We start from the raw sequence: 24,081 nt of genomic DNA, 5'->3' as shown, positions 1-24,081 counted from the left end.
CCAGAGCTTGCAGTCAAGAAGCCATGTTTTCTCTGCTTTGAACATCACAGCACTTGTTTTCCTGCATGGTGTTATCAATAAAGGATGCATGGGGCCTTTTCGCCTTCAGTGAGTTAAAAGTATAAAAGATTCACTTTGTAAGTTTGTATCCATGTTTCCTTTCCTCTCTGTTTAGCGTTGGCTATTCAGACAAAAATGTAAAAAAAAAAACACAGCTCATCTGCTGAAAAAACTTAAGTAAGGTGCTGCAGTCACAAAAGGATAATGAAGAAAAAATAAAGGGAAGCTCCGCACACTCAAATCTGTGCACAATCAATACTGTATATTTATTTGCAAGCTGTCTGTCTGTCTATACTGACCTTCAGGGCGTTGGCTATTCAAAAATAGCACTAGCTCATAGTGCATCACTTTGCTTAAAGTCTTTGAATATATACATTATATTACATTACATATACATTGTTAACAGGGGGGGGGGGGTGGGGGGGTCCCTGCAACAAAATATTTTGAGATGGGTGTCTGTGGCTAAAAGGTTTGAGCACCACTGACATAGCAACTGTTAGGATTCAGCAGACATTTGTAGAATGTAGAAGAATCTGCCTCAGGTCTTAAGGGGTTAAACTTTGTAGAAGAATCTGCCTCAGGTCTTAAGGGGTTAAACTCTGTGTTAACGGCAGTGTTCTTGTTGTTCTCGCTACAGAACATTATGCTCACTTCCTGGAGTCATCATATGACTCCAGGAACAAGCTATCCGCACTAGCTATCCCAGTCTTCCAGTATTTATAGCCACACACTGTGTTCTTGTTGGAAAACAGAATATAGTGTGCACTGACCCCCCCGGAATAGTCATATTTGAACTGGGGACCCCACACCCTGACACGCACTGGAATGTATAGGATTTGAGGCATTACAGTCCTGTTTACTGTTGAGTGAAGGCTATAGATTTAATTGTGTCATTGTTGCTAAATGCAATAGTGCTGGAAGGGGATGTCATCTTAATGTCAAACTAGTGCTGGAAGGGGACGTCATCTTAATGTCAAACTAGTGCTGGAAGGGGATGTCATCTTAATGTCAAACTAGTGCTGGAAGGGGACGTCATCTTAATGTCAAACTAGTGCTGGAAGGGGACGTCATCTTAATGTCAAACTAGTGCTGGAAGGGGATGTCATCTTAATGTCAAACTAGTGCTGGAAGGGGACGTCATCTTAATGTCAAACTAGTGCTGGAAGGGGACGTCATCTTAATGTCAAACTAGTGCTGGAAGGGGACGTCATCTTAATGTCAAACTAGTGCTGGAAGGGGACGTCATCTTAATGTCAAACCAGATTTTAATTCAACACCAAGTCTCCGTAACGCAGCTATAATGCAACGTCATTACCACATCATTTGCGCATGGTCTCTGTCGAAAGCTCAACATGACTTTTGATGCTTTCGTGTGACGCTGTAGTATTTTGATCAAGTAGGGCGCTAATTTACAAAAATAATAATAGAATATGGAGATACAGTTGGAGGCCATCGATATTGTCCTTTTCTTTTTGCTGAGGTTTGCGTGATCTGCGCAAAAGGAGAGTTAACCCATTTTGGGCGGGAACCCCTTTTGGTGTTTTAAACATTGTTATAATTTAGCTATTGAAAAATAGCAGATCTACAAGCTCATAGCGCGCCACCGAGTGGCGCGCTACGAGCTTGTAGGTCTGCTATTTTTGAAAAATCGTGAAAATATTTATTTCAGAAAACTGGAGGATTTAGAAGGATTTTTTTAAATGTTGAGGTCAGGCCTAAATGGGTCAAATGATAAGGGACAATATCGGTGGCACCCAACTGTAAGAGGTTTCTGCCCGACAGCGATGCTACAGGCTACACAGCAACAAACTCAGAGCAAAAAAAAAAGAAAGCACAGGAAGGCACAAGTTCAGCTAATCCCCGGGTGAGGAACGTGTTTGTGCTCAGTTTGTTAATTACCTCTCCGTTTTCCACAGCTCTAGTAACCCCTCTGAGAGTCTTTGATCCTCTGGGTCTTCATATGTGGCTGGCTGGCTGCTGCCATGGGTGGAGTGGAGGGTGGAAAACCTCTCATCTCCCATGTTTTCACTTTTTGTGTTTTCTCGTAAATTAACGCGGCCTTCTTGATCAGACTACTACGGCGTCTCACGAACGCATCAAAAGCAGCTGACCCACAAGCTCGAAACGTAGCGCAAAGCAGTGCCTTTTCGATCATGTCGATCTGCTACGCTTGCTATTTTTAAAAATGTGAATCCTAAACAGTTTTGGACATGTGAGGTTTCCACCCGACGGAGACGATATATTCGCGTTAAGAGGGGAGTGGGTACAGTGCCTTATCCCAGATGCTGCAGCGACATTCACAATCAAAGCACCTGCGTGCACCAAAAGGCCGCGAAATGTACGAGCACAAATCCTGTAATGAATAATTTAGCCTCTTTCTAATGACTCTGTAAGCAGCTTCATTTAAACAGCAGCTTCCATGAGTCATTATAGCAGCTGGGGCGCCGCAAGGTGACGAGAGGTGGATTAGAGGAAATGAAGAGCAGCGGTGTCACGCGGGCTGTCCGTACCCTGTGAACCCCTCGTGCCATGTTTACTGGTCAGCGGTATAGCGCTACACCACCATTCATTATGATCAAGGTTTCATTCATGCCATCTGGGCAAAGATACAGAACCTTGAAGTGGGAAAAGGTTCGTTTTAGCAGGAGTTTGTTGACTTTGAAGACAAATATCTCTTGGGGACTATTATTATTATTATTTCAACTTTTTGTTTTCGATTTCAGTTTAGTTTTTAAGTCATTTTTAAAAAGTGGGTTTGGTAGTTTTCTTTCCTCCATACAAATTACAAGTTCACAACACATTGCATCACGATGCTTTGCGAGCTTGTAGCTCCATTTATTTTGTGCATTTTTTTAAAAGATTTATTTGACAATTATTTGACAAAATGATACGTAGCTTGCGGAGTTAGTTCAATCAGATATACTCGAGCAGCTTCATGCTGTGCTCAAGGGTCATACTCTTGAGCACAGTACTCGAGGGGTTAATATGCTGCATTACTATGTGGGTGTACAGTGTTTGCAAGACCCACACGTCATACACTGATGTGGCAGTCCAATTGGGCGGGGTATTTAAGCTGTGTCTTCATGATCTTGTCGTTTGCTAAATGTGTACTGAGAGCGCAACTTCTTCAGACACCCTTTTCTATTCAGGGGAGGTCCCTTAGCCTTTGACCTTGCAGGGCCTCACTACAAGGCAGTAGTCCTGATGGGGAGGCATATGGGTGCCACACCTTGCCCAAGGGTGACCCGGAACTATGTAAGGCAGGGGCGTTCAGCACCCTGAGGCTTTATACAAGCCCACATACCCCCAAAGTGGAAGCAGCTTGTGTCGCAGATCTCGAGGGCACTCGAAGGATGATGATGATGATTTAAGCTCACCTAGACTGCATGCATTCTTCCTGCATTCCTTCTGCATATGGTTCCTGGTTGTTACGTGATGTTCGCCACCCCAGCACCACCGATGGGCTGTTACAGTATTTCTGTTCCCCATTGGGGGGGGGTTGTTATTGTATATCTATCTCCCTGCTGTTAATGTTTAATGATGGTGTTTCATTGTTCCGAGCAGGGAGAAAAATGTAGCAGAACCGAACGCCATGATGAAATATTATATGCACACTTGTATTCTCATTCTATAATAAATATTGGTTAAATCTATTCATGAGTTATCTGACTGAACAGGGTTTAAATCTGGCACAGCTAATGGAAGATTTCTTATCCACCCCTTTTCTTATCCAGTACATGTTCTCTATAGTAGTTAGTTTCATGTAGTTCTGTAAACCAGTGCATGTTCTCTATAGTAGTTAGTTTCATGTAGTTCTGTATACAGTACATGTTCTCTATAGTAGTTAGTTTCATGTAGTTCTGTAAACACATGTTCTCTATAGTAGTTAGTTTCATGTAGTTCTGTAAACAGTACATGTTCTCTATAGTAGTTAGTTTCATGTAGTTCTGTAAACACATGTTCTCTATAGTAGTTAGTTTCATGTAGTTCTGTAAACACATGTTCTCTATAGTAGTTAGTTTCATGTAGTTCTGTAAACACATGTGCTCTATAGTAGTTAGTTTCATGTAGTTCTGTAAACACATGTTCTCTATAGTAGTTAGTTTCATGTAGTTCTGTAAACAGTACATGTTCTCTATAGTAGTTAGTTTCATGTAGTTCTGTAAACACATGTTCTCTATAGTAGTTAGTTTCATGTAGTTCTGTAAACAGTACATGTTCTCTATAGTAGTTAGTTTCATGTAGTTCTGTAAACACATGTTCTCTATAGTAGTTAGTTTCATGTAGTTCTGTAAACACATGTTCTCTATAGTAGTTAGTTTCATGTAGTTCTGTAAACACATGTTCTCTATAGTAGTTAGTTTCATGTAGTTCTGTAAACACATGTGCTCTATAGTAGTTAGTTTCATGTAGTTCTGTAAACACACAATACACAGTACATGTGCTCTATAGTAGTTAGTTTCATGTAGTTCTGTAAACACATGTTCTCTATAGTAGTTAGTTTCATGTAGTTCTGTAAACACATGTTCTCTATAGTAGTTAGTTTCATGTAGTTCTGTAAACACATGTTCTCTATAGTAGTTAGTTTCATGTAGTTCTGTAAACACATGTTCTCTATAGTAGTTAGTTTCATGTAGTTCTGTAAACACATGTTCTCTATAGTAGTTAGTTTCATGTAGTTCTGTAAACACATGTTCTCTATAGTAGTTAGTTTCATGTAGTTCTGTAAACACATGTTCTCTATAGTAGTTAGTTTCATGTAGTTCTGTAAACACACAATGCAGTTACATCTTTATTTCAGTTAAAGCTGCACTACAGTATATAACTTTCCTCTTTTACCCCGGATTTGAACCTGGTTTCCTGCACAAGTGCTGACATTTTTACCATTGAGCAAATAGCGCCTGCCTGCTTGCTCGGGGGATAAATTGAATCTTGACCATCAGGTCAAATTCTGTGTCAGATCCTGTGCCGAGGTGAGACTTGACCTTTGACATGATCTAAATGTCTCAGTAGCGAAGACTCGCTATAAGCACACTGCCACGGGCAGCACACTGCCACGGGCAGCACACTGCCACGGGCAGCACACCCCCCGCGCCTCCGCCTCCCAGTTCTTCTGCGTGTGTGTAACTGTCAACACACGCAGAGATGACAGATCAGAATCTCACACACACACACACACACACACACACACACACACACTCACGCGCACACGACAGAGTTTTGGTATGGAATGAACATAATATAATAATTAGGCCTGAATCGCTTTGCCTAAAACACTGAATTATATAAGGACCGCAATTGGAAAAAGCCTGCCGCTGGCTCCCATGCATTTGTTGAAGAGACATCTATACATTTTCAAATGATATTGTTATTGTGCTTAAATTATCGCGTTGGCTAAAAACGCTGAATCCCACGGATAAAGTAGGCTATGTACATATAACTACAGGCATTAATAACTACAGACATTAATATAGTCTACCGCATATGTACAATTATATAGCCTACATTTAACAAACAAGCTTGATTGACATTTGTAAATAGGTCAATACAAAAACTGCTACGAGGATAAAACCAGAAAAGGCTTCTTTACATCCGGTATAAAGTAAAATGCCCCGGGCAGTGTGCACTGCCCCGGGCAGTGTGCTTTGCGAGTCTTCGCGTCTCAGGAGAAGCATAGAGCAGAGAGAGAAAACACAACCACCCCAATTGTATAAGTCAGTAATTTTCACCACCCGTGGTCCTTGGGAGGGTTTCAGGTGGTCCCCAGCTAAATGATGCAGAATTGGTAACCAAATGGACCTGAATTAGATCTTTAACTCTTCAGAGCGTAAAATGAAAGCTAATGGACCCTTAGGGGTCCATTTGGTTTCATTTTACACTCAAGAGTTGCATTATTGAAAACAAACTAGTTACTTTTTTTGATTATTATTAGGCTACAAAAGATACAACCACTTCAACCATTTGAAAATAGCCTCACAATGTGAGGCTTGTAGTAGATTAGGCTATTTTCAAAATATTTGTATTCATTTGAAAACGTGAAATGGGACATTCTGCATAAAGAGTACTTTTACTTTTGGTACATACATTTCTATGCCAGTACTTTTGCACTGTTACTCGAGTACATTTTTTAACACAGAGTACAGTATGTCTACGTTGCAGTATTGATACTTGTATTTACAGTCAGTAAAACATTTGAGTATACCCACCACTGAGCATAGAAGATGTAAAGTGAATCACTGTCAAGCCCAGCGACACTCATCTTTAGGGGCTTCAACACTGTTTGTGATGCATTGAGAATCCAAACCCCAACGGCTCTTAGTTTGTTAAATTTGTGTTTAAAGTGGTTCCAAGAATCCTTCAGAGGATAATAACAGCACAGTTTATGGATTCGTGCAGCGTTTGGCCTCAAGTAGCTGCTATTTTAAACGACCTCCCTCTGTGTGTGTTTTACTCTGCATTAGGAGACTTTTGCAAACATTGCAAAAGATGAAAACTTTACAAATACAACCATCGTGCTCACGCAGTTACTCAGCGTGAATGTTGTTAAGTGCTTTTGGTGTGTGATTTTGGACTTCATGCTACTCTGGGCTTGCAGGGATGAATTTTATTAGACCTTTTTTTAATTTAGATTAATCTCAGCATTGCTGTTATTATTAATCACAAGTATTATCGCATGGTGAAATTAGGAAAAATCCTTTATATAATGAATTGTAGAAATATTTACTTAAAGAGCACATTACCGATTTTTCAACCTTCCATCCATCCATCTTCAACCGCTTATCTGTAGTCAGGTCACAGGGGCAACAGCTCCACCAGAGAGCTCCAGAGAGCTCCAGAACAACATTAGTGACTTCCTCCTGGGGGATCCCGAGACGTTCCAAGGCCAGGGAGTCTGTGTTTCCTCCTTGGCCTGCCCCGGGGTCTCCTCCCAGTGGGACGTGCCTTGAGAGGCATCCTAACCAGATGCCCGAACCACCTAAGCTGGCTCCTTTCCAGGCGAAGAAGCAACGACTCTACTCAGAGTCTCTCTCTTTTCAACCTTGTCTTGTCGTATAATTGGTCCTCGCTAATGTTCATAGAATAAAAGCATAATTTATGCTTAATAGCCGCCCTAAAACGCATCCGCAACGTTTTGTAATTTGCTGCTGTCGGGCAGAAACCTCTTCTCTTACGGTTGGAGGCCATCGATATTGTCCTTTTCTTTTTGCTGAGGTTTGCGTGATCTGCGCAAAAGGACAGTTAACCCATTTTGGGCGGGAACCCCTTTTGGTGTTTTAAACATTATGTTATAATTTAGCTATTGAAAAATAGCAGATCTACAAGCTCATAGCGCGCCACTCGGTGGCGCGCTATGAGCTTGTAGGTCTGCTATTTTTGAAAAATCGTGAAAATATTTATTTCAGAAAACTGGAGGATTTAGAAGGATTTTTTAAAATGTTGAGGTCAGGCCTAAATGGGTCAAATGACAAGGGACAATATCGGTGGCACCCAACTGTACATCTCCACTTTTTCGTACATGAACTCCTTACTTTATACTGCCATACAAAAGCATTAAAGAGTAGCGGATGGGCCTGGCACCCAGTGTCAGTGTGTCGCGGGTTCGAGTCCCGATCCCGACAAACTTAATTTGCTGTGTGTCGTCCCCCCATCTCTCTCCCCGTTTCCTGTCTACCATCTGTACAACTATCAATAAAGGCAAAAAAAGCCCCCAAAAATATATTTTTTAAAAGTAGCAGATCCGCAAGTTCTAAACACAGTACGAATCGACACATGTTGAGCTTGTAGATCTGCTGCATTTGAATTTGAATCCTGAAAAGTTTGGATATATGTGAGGTTTCCACCCGACAGAGTACGATATGTGGGAAACACAGCCCTATCTGTTCCCCAGTGGTGTAAAGTGACTACAGTAAGTACTTAAGTACAATTTTGAGGTATTTTTTCTTTACTTGAGTATTTCCAATTTCCCAATACTTTTACTTCTACTCCACTACATCTCCGACACTTTTGTGCTTTTACTCAAGTAAATGTTGAATTCCGGACTTATACTAGGGATGTCCCGATCACGTATTATTTTCTCCCGATCCGATTCCCATCATTTTATTTAGATTATCTGCCGATATCGATTTTCCCCGATCCGATATTTATATTTTTATCGAACACTTATGGCATATCACAATAGTACAATATCTCAAATCACAGACAATATCCAGTCTAATATCATGATATGGATCATTATAATATTGATACTAGGGATGTCCCGATCATGTTTCTTTTTGCTCCCGATCCGATTCCAATCATTTGGAAATGACGTGATCGATCCTGATTTCCGTTCACGTGGTCGGAACGGGACAACCCTACTTGTAACAGAGTATTTATATATTGCAGTATTGATACTTTTACTTAAGTAAAACATGTGAGTACTTTTTCCACTACTCCCTCAGTATTATATTCAGCTAAATCTTTTGTGATGTAATTATTGGATCGTTGGCTAGCAGGTAATACGATAATGTGTCATCGTTATTCACCCCTGCATATTGTCCTATCTATTAGTCGTGGATTACCTTGTAAATGACTGGCATCCATTTCAGTCCATCAGGAAAGGTTAAGTGCATCTTGACACCATGAAACAACAATAAAATTCGTTCCAAGAGCACTCAAAGTCACCCTGTGTTGTTTTAACGTAATGGGCCAATGAGTGTGGGAATAATTACTTAAAGCCCGAGGGGTTTGTGCAAAGAAACGTAGATAAATGTGAACCTTTTTCTATTTTTATACCTACCCCATCAAGCAGTGCAGTCAGTGTGCCTTGGCCCAAATAGCTGCTGTTTGTAATGGAGGTAATAATTCAAAACAAAAAGTTATATTTGTTTTACTCATTTTCTTTTGCAGTCTAGAACAGGGGTCTTCAAAGCTTTTCCAGAGCAAGGACCCCTTAGCTGAGAGAGGGATGAAGCACAGATGAAGCCCTACTACATTATTGTATAAAACTATGTTGCAGATTAAAACCTTTTTAACGGAGTTTCATAGACTTTTTGACAGCACTGTATATGATCAAAAACACGTTAACCTTTCTAATATTATATTGGATTCCTGTGTATTTTCTGAGATAACTACCATACTTAAACCCTCAATACTTGACCATTGGCTCTGTTCTTTGGCTCATTTTCCCTCTGGGTCAGCGGCATTATTCTGACAGCGTGTTGGCCCTACTCGCCCCATTACTAACCCTGTCCCTAACCGCACACGAATAAGCCACATTCTCGGTCTAGTTTCAACTTTATTTGAAAAACATCATTGCATAACAATATGAATTATGATGTTTCTTACACATTGAGACACAAGAGGACAAGAGGACCTCTCTATTAAAAAACAACAAACAACAAGATGTTGGCTTGATGGCCCGGGTATCGGAGGAGACCCGAGGCTTTCTTCACCCTCCCAATGACTGATTGTGGGGGTTAGCAGAGATGGAGTACTTGTAGAGAGGCTGGGGAATTGGGAATTGGCTATACTAAATTGGGACTTGAAGGGGAGAAAATGTTTTTCTTTTTTCTTGAAGGGGCATGTTTTGCACAATAAGTCTTTTCATTATGTCTGCCCACGATTTCTTTGATTCATACAATAGGCTACGTTTATTTACCTCAGTCACTGATACTAAATCTGATATTTTATTTTTATTTTTTCTATGAACCTGTGACTATGAACCTGTGACTGTTATAAAACGGAAATAAAAATATTTTGAAAAGAAAAAACAACAAAAAAACAAATCAACTATCAAACAACGCTAAAAACGTGGTGCCTTTTTGTGTGACTCACAGGTTGTGTGAGTGTCCTCCCATTTCGTAGTGTGTAGCGACTTGTATTTGTAGACCAGCTCTGGATCATTGGACTGGTCCCTTCTCTCAGTAGTCGATTGAATTCCCTTAGAGTGGCCTCCTCTCTCCTCGCCTCCAGAGTGGGGAAGGAGTTAGTTGGTATCCCAATGATGCGGCAGCACCTTCTCTGCAGACATTCCAGTTCCTGGGTGGAAGTGTTTTGGGAGGCCAGCCCAGACAGGTGAAGCATATTCCAGCACTGGTCTGATAAAGGTCACATATACCTGGGTCAACACATCTGGGGGGAGCTGTGCTTGTTTGGCCACACTCAGATAATGAACCCTTGGCTGAGCCTTCTTCAGCATGAACTGAACTTGTGCATCCCATTTCAGGTCAGAGGAGAGCTGTATTCCAAGGAGCTTGAATGTATCCACCCTCTCTACAGCCTGGTTGTTCAAAACGATAGGATGGGGTATTGGTCTGTTTTGAGGCTCCCTGAGACTAATAGCCATGTCCTTGGTTTTCACAGCATTAGCTGCAAAGCAGTAGGTCTGACCCCAGGCTGTAACTGCATCAACAGCTGCTTATATCTGTCCTGGATGTTCTACTCCAAGCATTTTCAGTGAATGAAGGAGATGACCATGGTTGATTGTGTCAAACGCACGAGTGAAGTCAATGTATGTGACATGCACATCAAATTTAGGTTTTAGCATCATGCCAGCTTTGGAGAATGTGCAATAAAGCTGACACAGTAGATCTGTTCTTCATAAACCCTAATGAGCCGTCGGAATTATGAGCGGATGCCTTTCCCTCTATGCCAAACCTCTTTATCGAAAATGGCAAATCTAAAACCTCACAATTCTGTATAACTTTGTACAATTTTGAAAAATGGACATACTGTACCAGTCATCTGCCCGTGATCAACTCTATATATGGTCTCTGTCAGGTGGAAACCACATTATATCCAAAACTCTTACTTTTCAGGATTCAAATAAAAAAGTAGCAGATAGCTCAAAGTGAGGCGCGAGAGGTTGCATATCTGCTACTTTTGATGCTTTTGTGTGATGCTGTACTGTACAGTAAGTAACATTTATGAGGTATTTGTATTTTTCTGGAGTATTTCCAATTCCCAATACTTTTACTTCCACTCCACTCCACTACATCTACTTTTACTCCACTACAGTTATTTGAATACTGTATAGGCAGTTACTTTGTAGATTTTGATTATTATTACTAAACATGCATTAACCACTTCAACCTACATACATTTTGGCCATTTGAAACAAAATCGGCTACTTTCAAAAGATTTGTATACATTTGATAACTTGAAATGAGACGGTTCTGGACAACCGTGTGTCCGAACGACTCAACACCGGACACTGCACTCCCTGTGGTGGAATGCGTGTGTTGAATTGAAGTCGGTGGGGCGACCGGTTCTCGAGTTATGTGGATTATAACAGTATACACACACACAGACAGACAGACAGAGACATGGTGCATTTATAGATAGATAGATGTTTATACCAATACTTTGGTAATTTTTTTATTCCAGACTTTTACTTGTAACAGACTATTTTATTTCTACATTGTAGTATGAGTGCGTAGTGGAGAGTCACACACTTTGGCCCGTGTCCTCGTATTTCATATTCCCGTCACACACACACACACACACACACACACAGTATATCTTCTCTTAAAAAGAATGGACACTACGTGTCGTGCGACAGGAAAAACACTGTCACCTTGCTCCTATCAGATGGCAGTGGATTTACCGCAGCGGTGCAGATCCATGTTTCTGTCACTTAACAACTGTTGTACAACACAGGCATGGGACAAGATTAGAGTCCTGACACCATACTTCACTCCCTGAATGCATACAGATTCCAGCAGGGGTGTAAAGTAACTAAGTGCACTAATCTACTACTCAAGCACTGCATGCACTTACCGTATGTTTTGTTTTTTGAAACTTTCTTCAGTATTTACAATTTGCAATTAATTTACTTATCTCATCTCAGAGGAAAATACTGTACTTTTACTCCACTACAATTATATGAAAACTTTAGTTACTTAGTTGTTTTGATTATTATGAAATGACCCACTAGCCACGTCAGCGCTATATATATTTCATTATCATTTAAAAATGCACCGCATTAGACTGTATCTCAATCTATATTGCTGTATAGTATTTGTATTTTTACTTAAGTATAACATGTGCGTACTTCTTCCATCACTGGATTCCGAGCATCTAGCGCCTATAGTCAGCATATCTGAGACGCATTCCGAGTTCCTTATACTGTCACCTCATCAAAGGTGAACATGCGGCGTGCATTTGCCTAGGGCGAGAAATCCAACAGCTAACCATGTATCGCACAATATGTAAGTGTGGAGGAATATGATAGAGAGTCTTACCGCCAGGCCCGACCAGCACACAGAGAGAGCAATCACAGACTGACTGTGAGGGAGACAGGTTTGTTTCAGGTAGGTTGCACAGGTGAGAGACATTGGGCTGATTGAGAACGTGTCGTGGAATGCAGCGTCCGTCGATGACGTTCTTTCTGTCCGTCTGTGTCTGTCTGTGTCTCTCTGGTGCGGTCAGGTGCCTACCTGGTTGGCGGTCCCCCAGTGAGACTCCACAACATGAATTACTGAGGAACACTAATGTTGGGTGATTTTCACCCACACAATTAAATATGTTTATGTGATTTCCATTGTGTTGCTGATGTCTGAGGTGGGTGGGTCCCTGGGTACCTTGGTAAGGTAGGCTTGTTTCCCTGCCCCCCATGCCTGTTTTTTGGGTGATTGGGTAATTTTCACCCAACGATAGTGATCGATTGGGTCACATAGACGGACTGTGCCTTCACTGGACAAGGCTGTGCATGTGTGCGTGCCGTGCATGCATACGTGGAGAGAGAGAATAGACTCCACTGTGGCTGTATATCTTGGATAGCCACTCCAAGGTCCCTTGGTGCAGAATTATGTCACTTTCAATTAAGGCATCCTAATTGCACATGTGCAGCCAACCAAACACACAGCCCTAGCTGTGAGATGATACTGTTCTAAAGAATGACTAATTATGTTAAGTTAAGAAATTGCCCACTAATTCCGCACAATCTTGCCATGGATATCATAATTCAATTTCAGAGTAGTGTATAGCTGCTGTCAGGCAGAAACCTTGCATCTCCATATTTCAACTTTTTATAATGCAAATGGTAGTGGTTTATATAGTGCTTTTATCCAAAGCGCTTTACATGGATTGTGCATTACATTCACCCATTCACACACACATTCACACACCGATGGCATAGGAAACCATGCAAGGCACGAAGTTCACAGTCTTGCTCAAGAACACTTTCACGCTAACTCTGGGGGAGCCCGGGATTGAACTGGGTTGCCATCCGGCCGCTCTACCGGCCACTCTACCCCTGAGCCACTGTTTTATCCCTAAGGCTAATTAAGTCAATGCCCTACTTTGTTGTAGCCGAGCTTGTATCTGCTATTTTTGCGACGTTTTGAACGTGAAGTGGAAAAGTGTGCGTTTTAAACATAATGCAACCAATGCTGAGCTTGTGACTAAAATAATAACTACATGGGATGCATCGGTACACAGTGACTAAACTAATAACTACATGGGATGCATTGGTACACAGTGACTAAAATAATAACTACATGGGATGCATCGGTACACAGTGACTAAAATAATAACTACATTGGATGCATTGGTACACAGTGACTAAAATAATAACTACATGGAATACATCGGTACACAGTGACTAAAATAATAACTACATGGGATGCATTGGTACACAGTGACTAAAATAATAACTACATGGAATACATCGGTACACAGTGACTAAAATAATAACTACATGGGATGCATCGGTACACAGTGACTAAAATAATAACTACATGGGATGCATTGGTACACAGTGACTAAAATAATAACTACATGGGATGCATTGGTACACAGTGACTAAAATAATAACTACATGGGATGTAGTGTGGGATGGGACTACACTGTGTACCATTATTGGTACACAGTGACTAAAATAATAACTACATGGGATGCATTGGTACACAGTGACTAAAATAATAACTACATGGGATGCATCGGTACACAGTGACTAAAATAATAACTACATTGGATGCATTGGTACACAGTGACTAAAATAATAACTACATGGAATACATCGGTACACAGTGACTAAAATAATAACTACATGGGATGCATTGGTACACAGTGACTAAAATAATAACTACATGGGATGTAGTGTGGGATGGGACTACACTGTGTACCATTATTGGTACACAGTGACTAAAATAATAACTACATGGGATGCATTGGTACACAGTGACTAAAATAATAACTACATGGGATGCATCGGTACACAGTGACTAAATTAATAACTACATGGGATGCATCGGTACACAGTGACTAAAATAATAACTACATTGGATGCATCGGTACACAGTGACTAAATTAATAACTACATGGGATGCATCGGTACACAGTGACTAAAATAATAACTACATTGGATGCATCGGTACACAGTGACTAAATTAATAACTACATGGGATGCATCGGTACACAGTGACTAAAATAATAACTACATGGGATGCATTGGTACACAGTGACTAAAATAATAACTACATGGGATGCATCGGTACACAGTGACTAAAATAATAACTACATTGGATGCATCGGTACACAGTGACTAAAATAATAACTACATGGGATGTATTGGTACACATGTAGTAACTAAAATAATAACTACATGGGATGCATCGGTACACAGTGACTAAAATAATAACTACATACATGGGATGCATCGGTACACAGTGACTAAAATAACTAGAAAGGTCGCAATTTAAAAAAATTGCAAAGTGTGGTTGCCGCAGTGGCTTACATATGCCCCTCCCACTGATATTGCCAGCCAATTACAATGTTGCGTCACCCCTGTGATCATGCGTAAGTAATTCGGAGGGGATTTAACCCCCAAAAATCACGTTTTTGCACCATACGGTTACATTTTTGGCATTTGCGGCGCCCCCTATGGATGAAAATGGAATTGCTTTTGGAACTTTGTTGATTGAACCACCCGCGACATGTGATTCAAATTTGGGATGGATCGGACATTCTGTTCGTGATTTATGGCATTTTTTGTAAAATAGGCCCCTCCTACTAACTTCGGACGACGATTACGGCTGAACGATACGCACTACCAAAATTCTGCAGTTGGTGTTTTAATCGGATAGGTCCGGAGATCATGTGTGCCGATTTTTGTGAGATTTGGACAAAATCTGTAGGAGGAGGAGCCAAAAGTGTGTTTTGGAGAAAATTCAAAATGGCGGAAAATCTGTCATGACGCAAATGGGCGTGGCCTATATGGTGAGATGCGTCATGACCCAAGGAAGCCAGGGAAAAAATAAGTTTGATTTTACGACCTACGGTTCAAGAGTTATAAGCCAAAACGTAAAGTGGGCTGTTATAGCGCCACCATGAGGCCGACCAATAACATTATAAGTTGATTAATTTTAGTAATTATTATGAACCTACCCTCCAAGTTTTGTAACTATAGTGCTTACAGTCTCTGAGGAAAAAATACTTGAATGTGAGAAAATGCGAAAAATCGCATTTTCCCATTCATGTCAATGGGGAAATTTAAATCACTAATAAATTCATATCAATTAAACTATACAACATTTCTCTTAAAAAAATACAAGCACATCCTTCCCGATGAAGCCGGTCAATTTGACATATGGGTCAAGTGCGTACAGTTAAAACTGTGGGAGGAGTAGCGTTTCAAAAAAAGGGTTACTCCAGGTGAATAAATAAAGTGTTACAATTTCAATAGTCTGGTTGCCCTTTAGGGCAACCACACTAACTAGAAAGGTCGCAATTTTAAAAAATTGCAAAGTGTGGTTGCCGCAGTGGCTTACATATGCCCCTCCCACTGATATTGCCAGCCAATTACAATGGCTCACCCCTGCAGTCATGTGTAAGTAATTCGGAGGGGATTTATCCCCCCAAAAATCATTTTTCTGCAAGAAACTGTTACATTTTTCGCATTTGCGGTGCCCCCTATGGATGAAAATAGAATCGCTTTTGGCTTTTGGTTGATTAAACCACCCCGGACATGTGATTCAAATTTGGGATGGATTGGACATTCCATTCGTGATATCTGGCATTTTTTGTAAAATAGGCCCCTCCCACTAACTTCGGACGACGATTAAGGCCGAACGATACGGACAAAAAAAATTCAAAAAATCTGAAAAAAATGTAAACGCGGTCCGATAGGTCCAGAGATCATGTGTACCGATTTCTGTGAGATTCGGACAGAATCTGTAGAATCCGAAAATTAAAGTGTGTTTTGAAGAAAATTCAAAATGGCGGAAAATCTATCCTGACGCAAATGGGCGTGGCCTATATGGGGAGATACGTCATGACCCAAGGAATCCAGGGAAGAAATGATTTTGATTTTACGACCTACGGTTCAAGAGTTATAAGCCAAAACGTAAAGTGGGCTGTTATAGCGCCACCATGAGGCCGACCGATACAATTATAAGTTAATTAATTTTAGTAATTATTATGAATTTACCCTCCCAGTTTTGTAACTATACCGCTTACGGTCTCTGAGGAAAAAATACTTGAACGTGAGTTTTCGCATTTTCCCATTCATGTCAATGGGGAAATGTAATGCACGAATAAATTAATATCAATTAAACTATACAATATTTCTCTTAGCAATGAGCAAGCACACCATTCCCGATTTTTCCGGTCAATTTGACATATGGGTCAAGTGCGTACAGTTAAAACTGTGGGAGGAGTAGCGTTTAAAAAAAAAGGTTACTCCAGTAAAATAATAAAGTGTTACGATTACAATAGTCTGGTTGCCCTTTAGGGCAACCACACTAAAAGTCTGGTTGCCCTTTAGGGCAACCACACTAATAACATGGATGCATCGGTACACAGTGACTAAAATAATAACTACATGGGATGCATCGGTACACAGTGACTAAAATAATAACTACATGGGATGCAATGGAACTCGGGTTGTTTTATCCTTTAGCTTTGGACATGCAAGGTTTCCGACCGACACAGCGACGACAGCGTGGCCTACTTGTCACACCGGGTTATTAACGACTGAGCATATCATTATTAACGAGTGTGCATATCATTAGTGCAGTAAAACCATCAGCGGTTTAATCATGTCTGCGTGCCAGCGACGCCCTCCACTGATTGTATGCTTACTTAACTGTACGGTTGCAGAGAAATGTTTGATTTAGTACATGCCACAAACACCCTAGGCCTTTATTAACTTCACTTAGCGCGCACACAGCAGCGTCTTAACTTATTGTCGCTGACTTGTGGAAAACCGTTGTTTTGTTGCACATGGTTACTACTCCAGGAAATGGAAAAACATTACCTGGGTTCATCCAAACTTGTTGTTGTTTACTTTTCCTTGGTTCCATATTTCTAAAACACACACAGACACTTAAAACACCCACTGTGGCTGCTTCATGAGGTCACAGGGAGCAACGCACAAAGGCAAACAGTAAAAAGTGCATAGACTTGGCTGCCACAAGACGTCACGGCCGGGGGGGGGGGGGGGGGCATGCACAAAAGCACACATAAACATCCCACATGACGTCCCAACGCCACGCTCAAAAACATTCAAAAATAGCACATAGCACATAGCACATCATAGTACATATGTATAGCATAGTATAGTATATATAGTTAATATGTATAGTGTCATTATATAGATATGTTCTAGTTACGTTCTTAGCTTATGCATGTTTCTTGATAAATGCATTTTATATATGTGATGTATTCCCATACTTCTGTTCTTGCCTAATGTAAATCGCTCTGGATTAAGAGCGTCTGCTAAATGCCTAAATTGTAAATTGTAAATTGTAGCAAAAACAGACTATCTACAAGCTTGTAGATCGGCTATTTTTGCTACTTTTGTGTCACACTGTAGTGTGATGAAGTAGGGCATTCTTCCCTACTTCTATTTTGGGACAGTAATACGCCATGTTGTGGCCATTTTAATCTTTTGCAGAGATGATTCCGTTTGAACACACCATTTTGCTCATCTCAAAAGGGGTGAAGAGGAGTTCAACGGCATATGGGTGCATGTAATGGAAAGACCTTGTCAAGGAATCTGTCGTTTCTTTCATGAAATCTTTCCTTTCAAGTCAGGCTGCTCTGTCTCCTCACAACACTCCTGTTATGTTTTTATCAACACTGCAATGTAGAAATACTCTTACAAGTAAAAGTCCGGAATTCAAGATGTACTTAAAAGTTAAAGTATTTGGTTATTGGTATCAACATGTACCAAAAGTACCTCCCCCTGGCCAGCCAGGGCACTTGATGGAAGGGAAAGGAACTGGTTGGAATAAGGTGTTCCTTCCACGCGCTACGTCCGGCTGGGGGAAACTCCCCCCTGTCAGGTGAAAAGAAGCCGTTTGGACTCATCATGCATAGAAGGAAGCATGAGGCCAGTCCGCTGCCCTCCCCAGGTTGGCAGAGGAAGTGTAGCGCCCAGGATTACATTAGATAATTGACACTGGGTGAAAAAAATGGGTTGCAAAATCGTGGAATGAAAAAAAGTACCAAAAGTACAAAATGCTCATTTGACAGAAATTTTAGTTTTCAAATGTATACAAATCTATATTTTCAAATGGCCGAAATGTACTGAATATAGGGCTGAAGTGGTTTTGTAATAACCAGTAAGGCTCCTGAGGGCGAGAAGCGACGGTCACAAGGCGGATGCCTTGTATTAATAAATTCAATAAATGTAGCTGTGGCTTAACTCCACATATGATTAGTAATTCTTCTAATGTGATCACCTCCACAGCTAGGGCGGTGTTTGGTTGACTGCACATCTGCAATGATCAGATCGGCTTCATTGAAAGTGGCAGCACAAGACCTTGGAGTGGCTATTTCAGAAGAGTCTACTGAACCAATGAAAAGCATAGAGCTTGTGACGAAATAAAAACTACATTGGATGTAGGCATGTAGCGATGTAGCGATATAGCAAATTAATAGATTATGTTCAAACTGGTGACAATTTATATTCCAATGACTTTGCTATTTGAATCGCAATTTGCAAATAGCAGAGGGCACGTAAAAAAAACAAGAAAATACAGGATCTTTGTAAGTGAATTGATAAAAAAGTTTTAATTTGCTACTGTATTGAAAAAAGAAGAAAAGAAGAAAATTAAAAGAGAAAGAAAGTGGAGTTTGTAAGAGAAATACGAAATGTATCTGGAAAATAAATTTGTTTAAAACAATCGTGAAAAATCGTATCCTGAACCTAGTATTGTGATTTGAATCGTATCGTGAGTTGAGCAAATCATTACATGCCTACATTGGATCCTATTGGAACACAGATTTATTTTTTACCAATTCCCTGAAATGTAATGGTTTTGGACATACAAGTTTTCCGTCCACGCAGTCAGGGACCTCAGCTGTCTTGGTGATGGTGACTCGGACCACTTTGTCCTCGATTTGGGGGCCATGTGTTACCCATGTGTCACCCTTCCCCCTCGGTGGCATTTCAATGTGAAAGTGCTTAACAAACGATCCCAAAAGACTTGCTGAGCTGTTCTTGTCAGCCCCCCCCCCCCCCCCCCACCCCCCCAATGGCCGCCGTGTCTGGCCCAGGGTCACCCAGGGTAGTAGCGAAAAGTAATTAAGTATATTTACTCAAGTAAGGTACTTCAGTACAGTTACTTTTACTTGAGTATGTTGAACTTTACCCCCCCCCCCCCCCCCCCCAATACTTTGTACTTCTACTCCACTTATAGGAATGTTAATATATTGTACTTTTTACTACAATTCTTTGAAAACTTGAGTTACTAGTTACATTTTAGATTATTATTAGGCCTAAAAAATCTTAAAACGATCATAACTCCCGATCTAAATCATCCCGTCTAATTCTGAAAAAACATCCTGTGTTAGACGGCGCTCAGCGGTCCAGTCGCTAGTCGCGATAGATTTATTATTACCTCCCGTTGTTGTCGATCGACTCGATCGTGGTGTGGCTATTGTTAGCTGCTACACAGACATGCACACCAGCTTCCGGTGCGCCGGTAAAAGTAGTCCGTGCGCTACAAATGATGGGCACCCTGGATGAAATGGATTAAATACTGTAGTTCCGGGCTTCTAAGGTGTTAACACTAAACACGGGTGATTTTCACCCAGACAATACATTTTCTTTCCATTTTCATAATGTTGCTGATGTCTGAGGTGGGTGGGTCTTTCAGTACCTGTCAGTGACATCATAGATCATAGTTTGTTTTCCTGCCCACTTCCACATTTTTTCTAGGTGTTTGGGTTAATTTGAGTTTTGTGATAGAGAAAAATCCCATACACCCACAATGTTTTTGTTTTGTTTAGTTATTTTTAATAATATCCACGTTATTCACCGATTTTGCTCCCCCATATGTATTTTTTTTCTTTTTTGGGGAAAAGTCAAAAGTCTTCAATATTAAAGAAGATTACCTCAAGTTGGCCTCATGTATTGCTGTTCTTCAATATATTTTGATGAGAAGAAAAAAATTGAATATATTACATTGGGTAAAATATACCCGTGTTTAGTGATGGTTTGACAAAAGTTAAGTTTAGTGTTCTAGGGTTAAGTAAAACATGTGAATACTTTTTCCACTATAGCGACAGCAACAAAATCTGAGTACTTCTTCCAGTATACTGCCAGGGTCAGAGAGGAGGGGGTTGAGAGAGAGAGGGGGGGGGGGGGGGGGTGGAGGGAGGCAGACAGCACGTTCCTGCTGACCTAGTCACTACCTGAGCGCTAATGGGTCATATTTTAACTCCCGTGGCGGTGACAAATGGCGGCGCTCTAAAAGCCCTGTCCACTGTGCTGAAACTCAGGTGATGTATGGCGCCGGCGGCTCTGATAAATGCCCCCCATCAGTCGGCGCGTGACGCACATTCATCACCTCAAACCCACAGCTCCGCGCTGGGAATCCATATTGGATTTTTAATGAAAGAGAATATAATGCAATTCAATGTCAATGGGTTCACCGGTGCACACACACACACACACACGCGCGTGCACACACACACACGCGCGTGCACACACACACACATGCGCACACACACACACACACACACACACACACACACACACACACACACACACGCACACGTGTTGTGCCATTTACTCAAAACCACACTTGTCTGTATTACTATACTTGAGGACATGATTTTATGAATGCCACTTTTGCGATGTGCCGTGAAAATCGTGAAATGTATATATTATTTCAGAGTGAACATTTTTAACTCAAATCTTTGCTTCTGGGGGGTTCCTGGAACAACATATTTTCAGATGGGTGTCGGCGGCCAATTACATATAATTTTGGGGGTCCTTGACATGAAAATGTTTGAGAACGACAAACATGGGTTTTTCAGAAAACTGTCAGGATTTAGAAGGCATTTGTAGAATCATCCTCAGGTCTAAATGGGTTAACCCCATGTAGCAGAAAATAGCTGATCTGATTTCCGATCCTCAACCCCAATCTCCTAAAGCTATGAATTCCTAATCCCAATCTGAATGTTTTCTGAATGAAACGCTGGTGTACAGTGTTTCCCAAACACTGGGTCGGGACCCATTTGTGCGTCGTGGACATTATCTTTATGGGTCCCTTTCATGTTTTTTTCCACATTTTGGTTTTATTACTATTTCAAAACATTTTCAAAAACATTCCCAAAAAAAATGAAATTTTAATTTCACAAAATGCAATGATTTTTTTCAGTAATTTCATGAAGAAAACAAAGTCAAATCTAAGAAATTCCATAAATTAGAAAACAATTTAAGAAGTAGTGAAAATAGCCGATATACAAGCTCGCAATGTAGAGCGAAGTGATGAATTGTGAGCTTGTAGATCTGCAATTTTCACTAGTTTGGGTGCCGGGCAAACGTCTAATTTCTTTTTTGGGTCTTAAGCTAAAACGTTTGGGAACCACTGCTTTAGACGCTGGTGCAGAGACATTTCTGAGGCTCATATTTGGTTTTATAACAACAAACAGAATGGTTCGGCACATGTTTTTACAAGTTTAAAATTCCAAGAGAGAAGATTCTATAGTCATGAGACACCACACATTTGTTTTTATTGAAAAAATGTATTTTGTTCATAAAATTTTACATTATAGTCCATTTTATTGTACACTAGACTAACTAATTGAACTTTTTTTGCCATTATAAACTCTACAAGTATACCCCTAGCCTGCTCAGGACCTCTTAAAATACATACTGTAACTTTTCCCTGTGTTGACTTTGTTGACTAAAACAATGACGAAAAAAGTTTGCCTTTTTCACTAAACTAAATAAAAACCAAGCTACGATGACTAAAACTGAGACTAAAAATATCAACAAATAAAAACTAGACTAAAATAATGTGGAGGGACTAGTGGAGAAGAGATCCAGTATAGAACTAAAAGACAAGTCATTTTATGCTTGGTTGCACTCTGAAAATAACAGATCTACAAGCTCACAATGCTGCGAAGCATTGTGCGCTTGTAGATCTGCTATTTTCAGAGTGCACTCACGTGTCAAATCAGTCATTATGACGCCATCATTAAAGGCACCGCCAAAATATATATATTCTTGGAAGATGATGGACAGAAGTTAGACTGGTTATTTAATAATGAAGTATTTAGGACAGCCCAGTTTGTTTCTAGAGCCTGGAGTAGACAATCCCAGCTCTTCAAGTAGGTACATGTGTCTCCTGTCACAGTCCTAATGTGTATTTTATTTGATGGTATTTTATTTTATGTTGTATATTATGTAATCTGCCTTGTAAGGATCTGGAGTGTATTAGTCAGTTTGGTATTGACTTGAATATTGTTTGCAAAGCGTCATGTCGGTTTATTGTCATTGTTTATGTAAACTGTAAAAAGTGTCCTGTAAGTCCATTATGGGCTGGGCTTCTTCGGAAGCATGACACTTAAATAAAGAATCAATCAATCAATCAATCAATGAATCAATCAATATATTTTAGTCGAGTAAAACTAGATCAACACTTAAACAGTACTCATTAGCACCCGAATGCACACAAGCATAATGTAAAGTATATGGCCACAAACAATCTCAGTCTTGTCAAATTTGCATCGTTGCATAAATTATGGGATATGGAAAGTATATTTTGTTAAGCAATTGTTTAACTGCTACTTGTAGCAGTGGCGTGCACAGACATTTAGAGGGGCAGGTGATCAAGTGAAAAAAGGGCACCTTGTGCAGCGCGTGGAACCGGCCGGTTGCCTTAATAGTGTGAGATTTATAGATTTTGGGGCATAAATAATATATTAGAAGCTTTTTTATATCAAGAATTGATCAATGTCACCATGGTTTACATACTGTACACTGTACATTTTCTTTTTTTTCCCCAAAAGGGGACATTGCTGTCCAGAGGGTAAGGGCAGGTGGTGCTCTAGCACCCCCTAGTGTCTATCTGTGCACGCCACTGACTTGTAGTTACAAAACAAATGGTGAGTTACAGTATGAACAGAATAGACTATGGTCAACATGGCCAATGTGAAATTGCGCAAACTTAATATTTTGACGTAATATGTTGAGGGCACGTGAAGCACGCGTGCTCAGCAACCAAAGACAAAGTTGGGCGTGCCTGGACTGCTGCTATAGAGGGAAATGATTGGTAAAACATGTATTGTTTTGTTATGTAAACACAGGGCAAAGTTACACGCTATTCCTTTAATATTACACAGCACAGAAAAAAGGAGTTGTTGTGGGACATCATATTATGGGGGGACGTCTTCACGAGGTGAAGCCAAGGTCAAGCAGAGACAACTCTGTGCTATAGCACTGCACTCTTTACCACCTGAAGTGTGACGGTTTGTTTTGCTTGTTTACATTATATCGTTGCTGTCGGGCAGACACCTCCTAGCTGACGCTAATCTATTATTGGGCATTTGAGCCACGGACGGACCAATATTTTGTTATCGTTGGATTCGATTTTGTCCACAATTCCATGCTGTATTAACGTGGTACCATAGGCAAACGATCAAAAATAACAATTCTTCTACATTGTCTAATTGTGTAAACTTCTTGTAAATTAAGTAATGCAGATAATTGTACTCCTTTGAGCGTAAAACGAAACCAAATGGACCTGTTACGGTCCATTTGGTTTCGTTTTACGCTAAATTAGCCTTTGTGATTTTGGT

General features: G+C 40.5%; 1 protein-coding gene across 2 annotated transcripts in view; it reads left to right on the top strand.

The window, feature by feature from the left end:
• Positions 1-24,081, top strand: part of immp2l (inner mitochondrial membrane peptidase subunit 2) — a 203,690-nt gene that overhangs the window by 129,596 nt on the left and 50,013 nt on the right. The window lies entirely within an intron of this gene.

The sequence above is a fragment of the Electrona antarctica genome (genome assembly GCF_951216825.1).
Source record: "Electrona antarctica genome assembly, chromosome: 5".
Lineage (NCBI taxonomy): Eukaryota > Metazoa > Chordata > Actinopteri > Myctophiformes > Myctophidae > Electrona > Electrona antarctica.
Note: the sequence above shows the minus strand (reverse complement) of the source record. Positions and strands in the feature narration are given on the sequence as shown.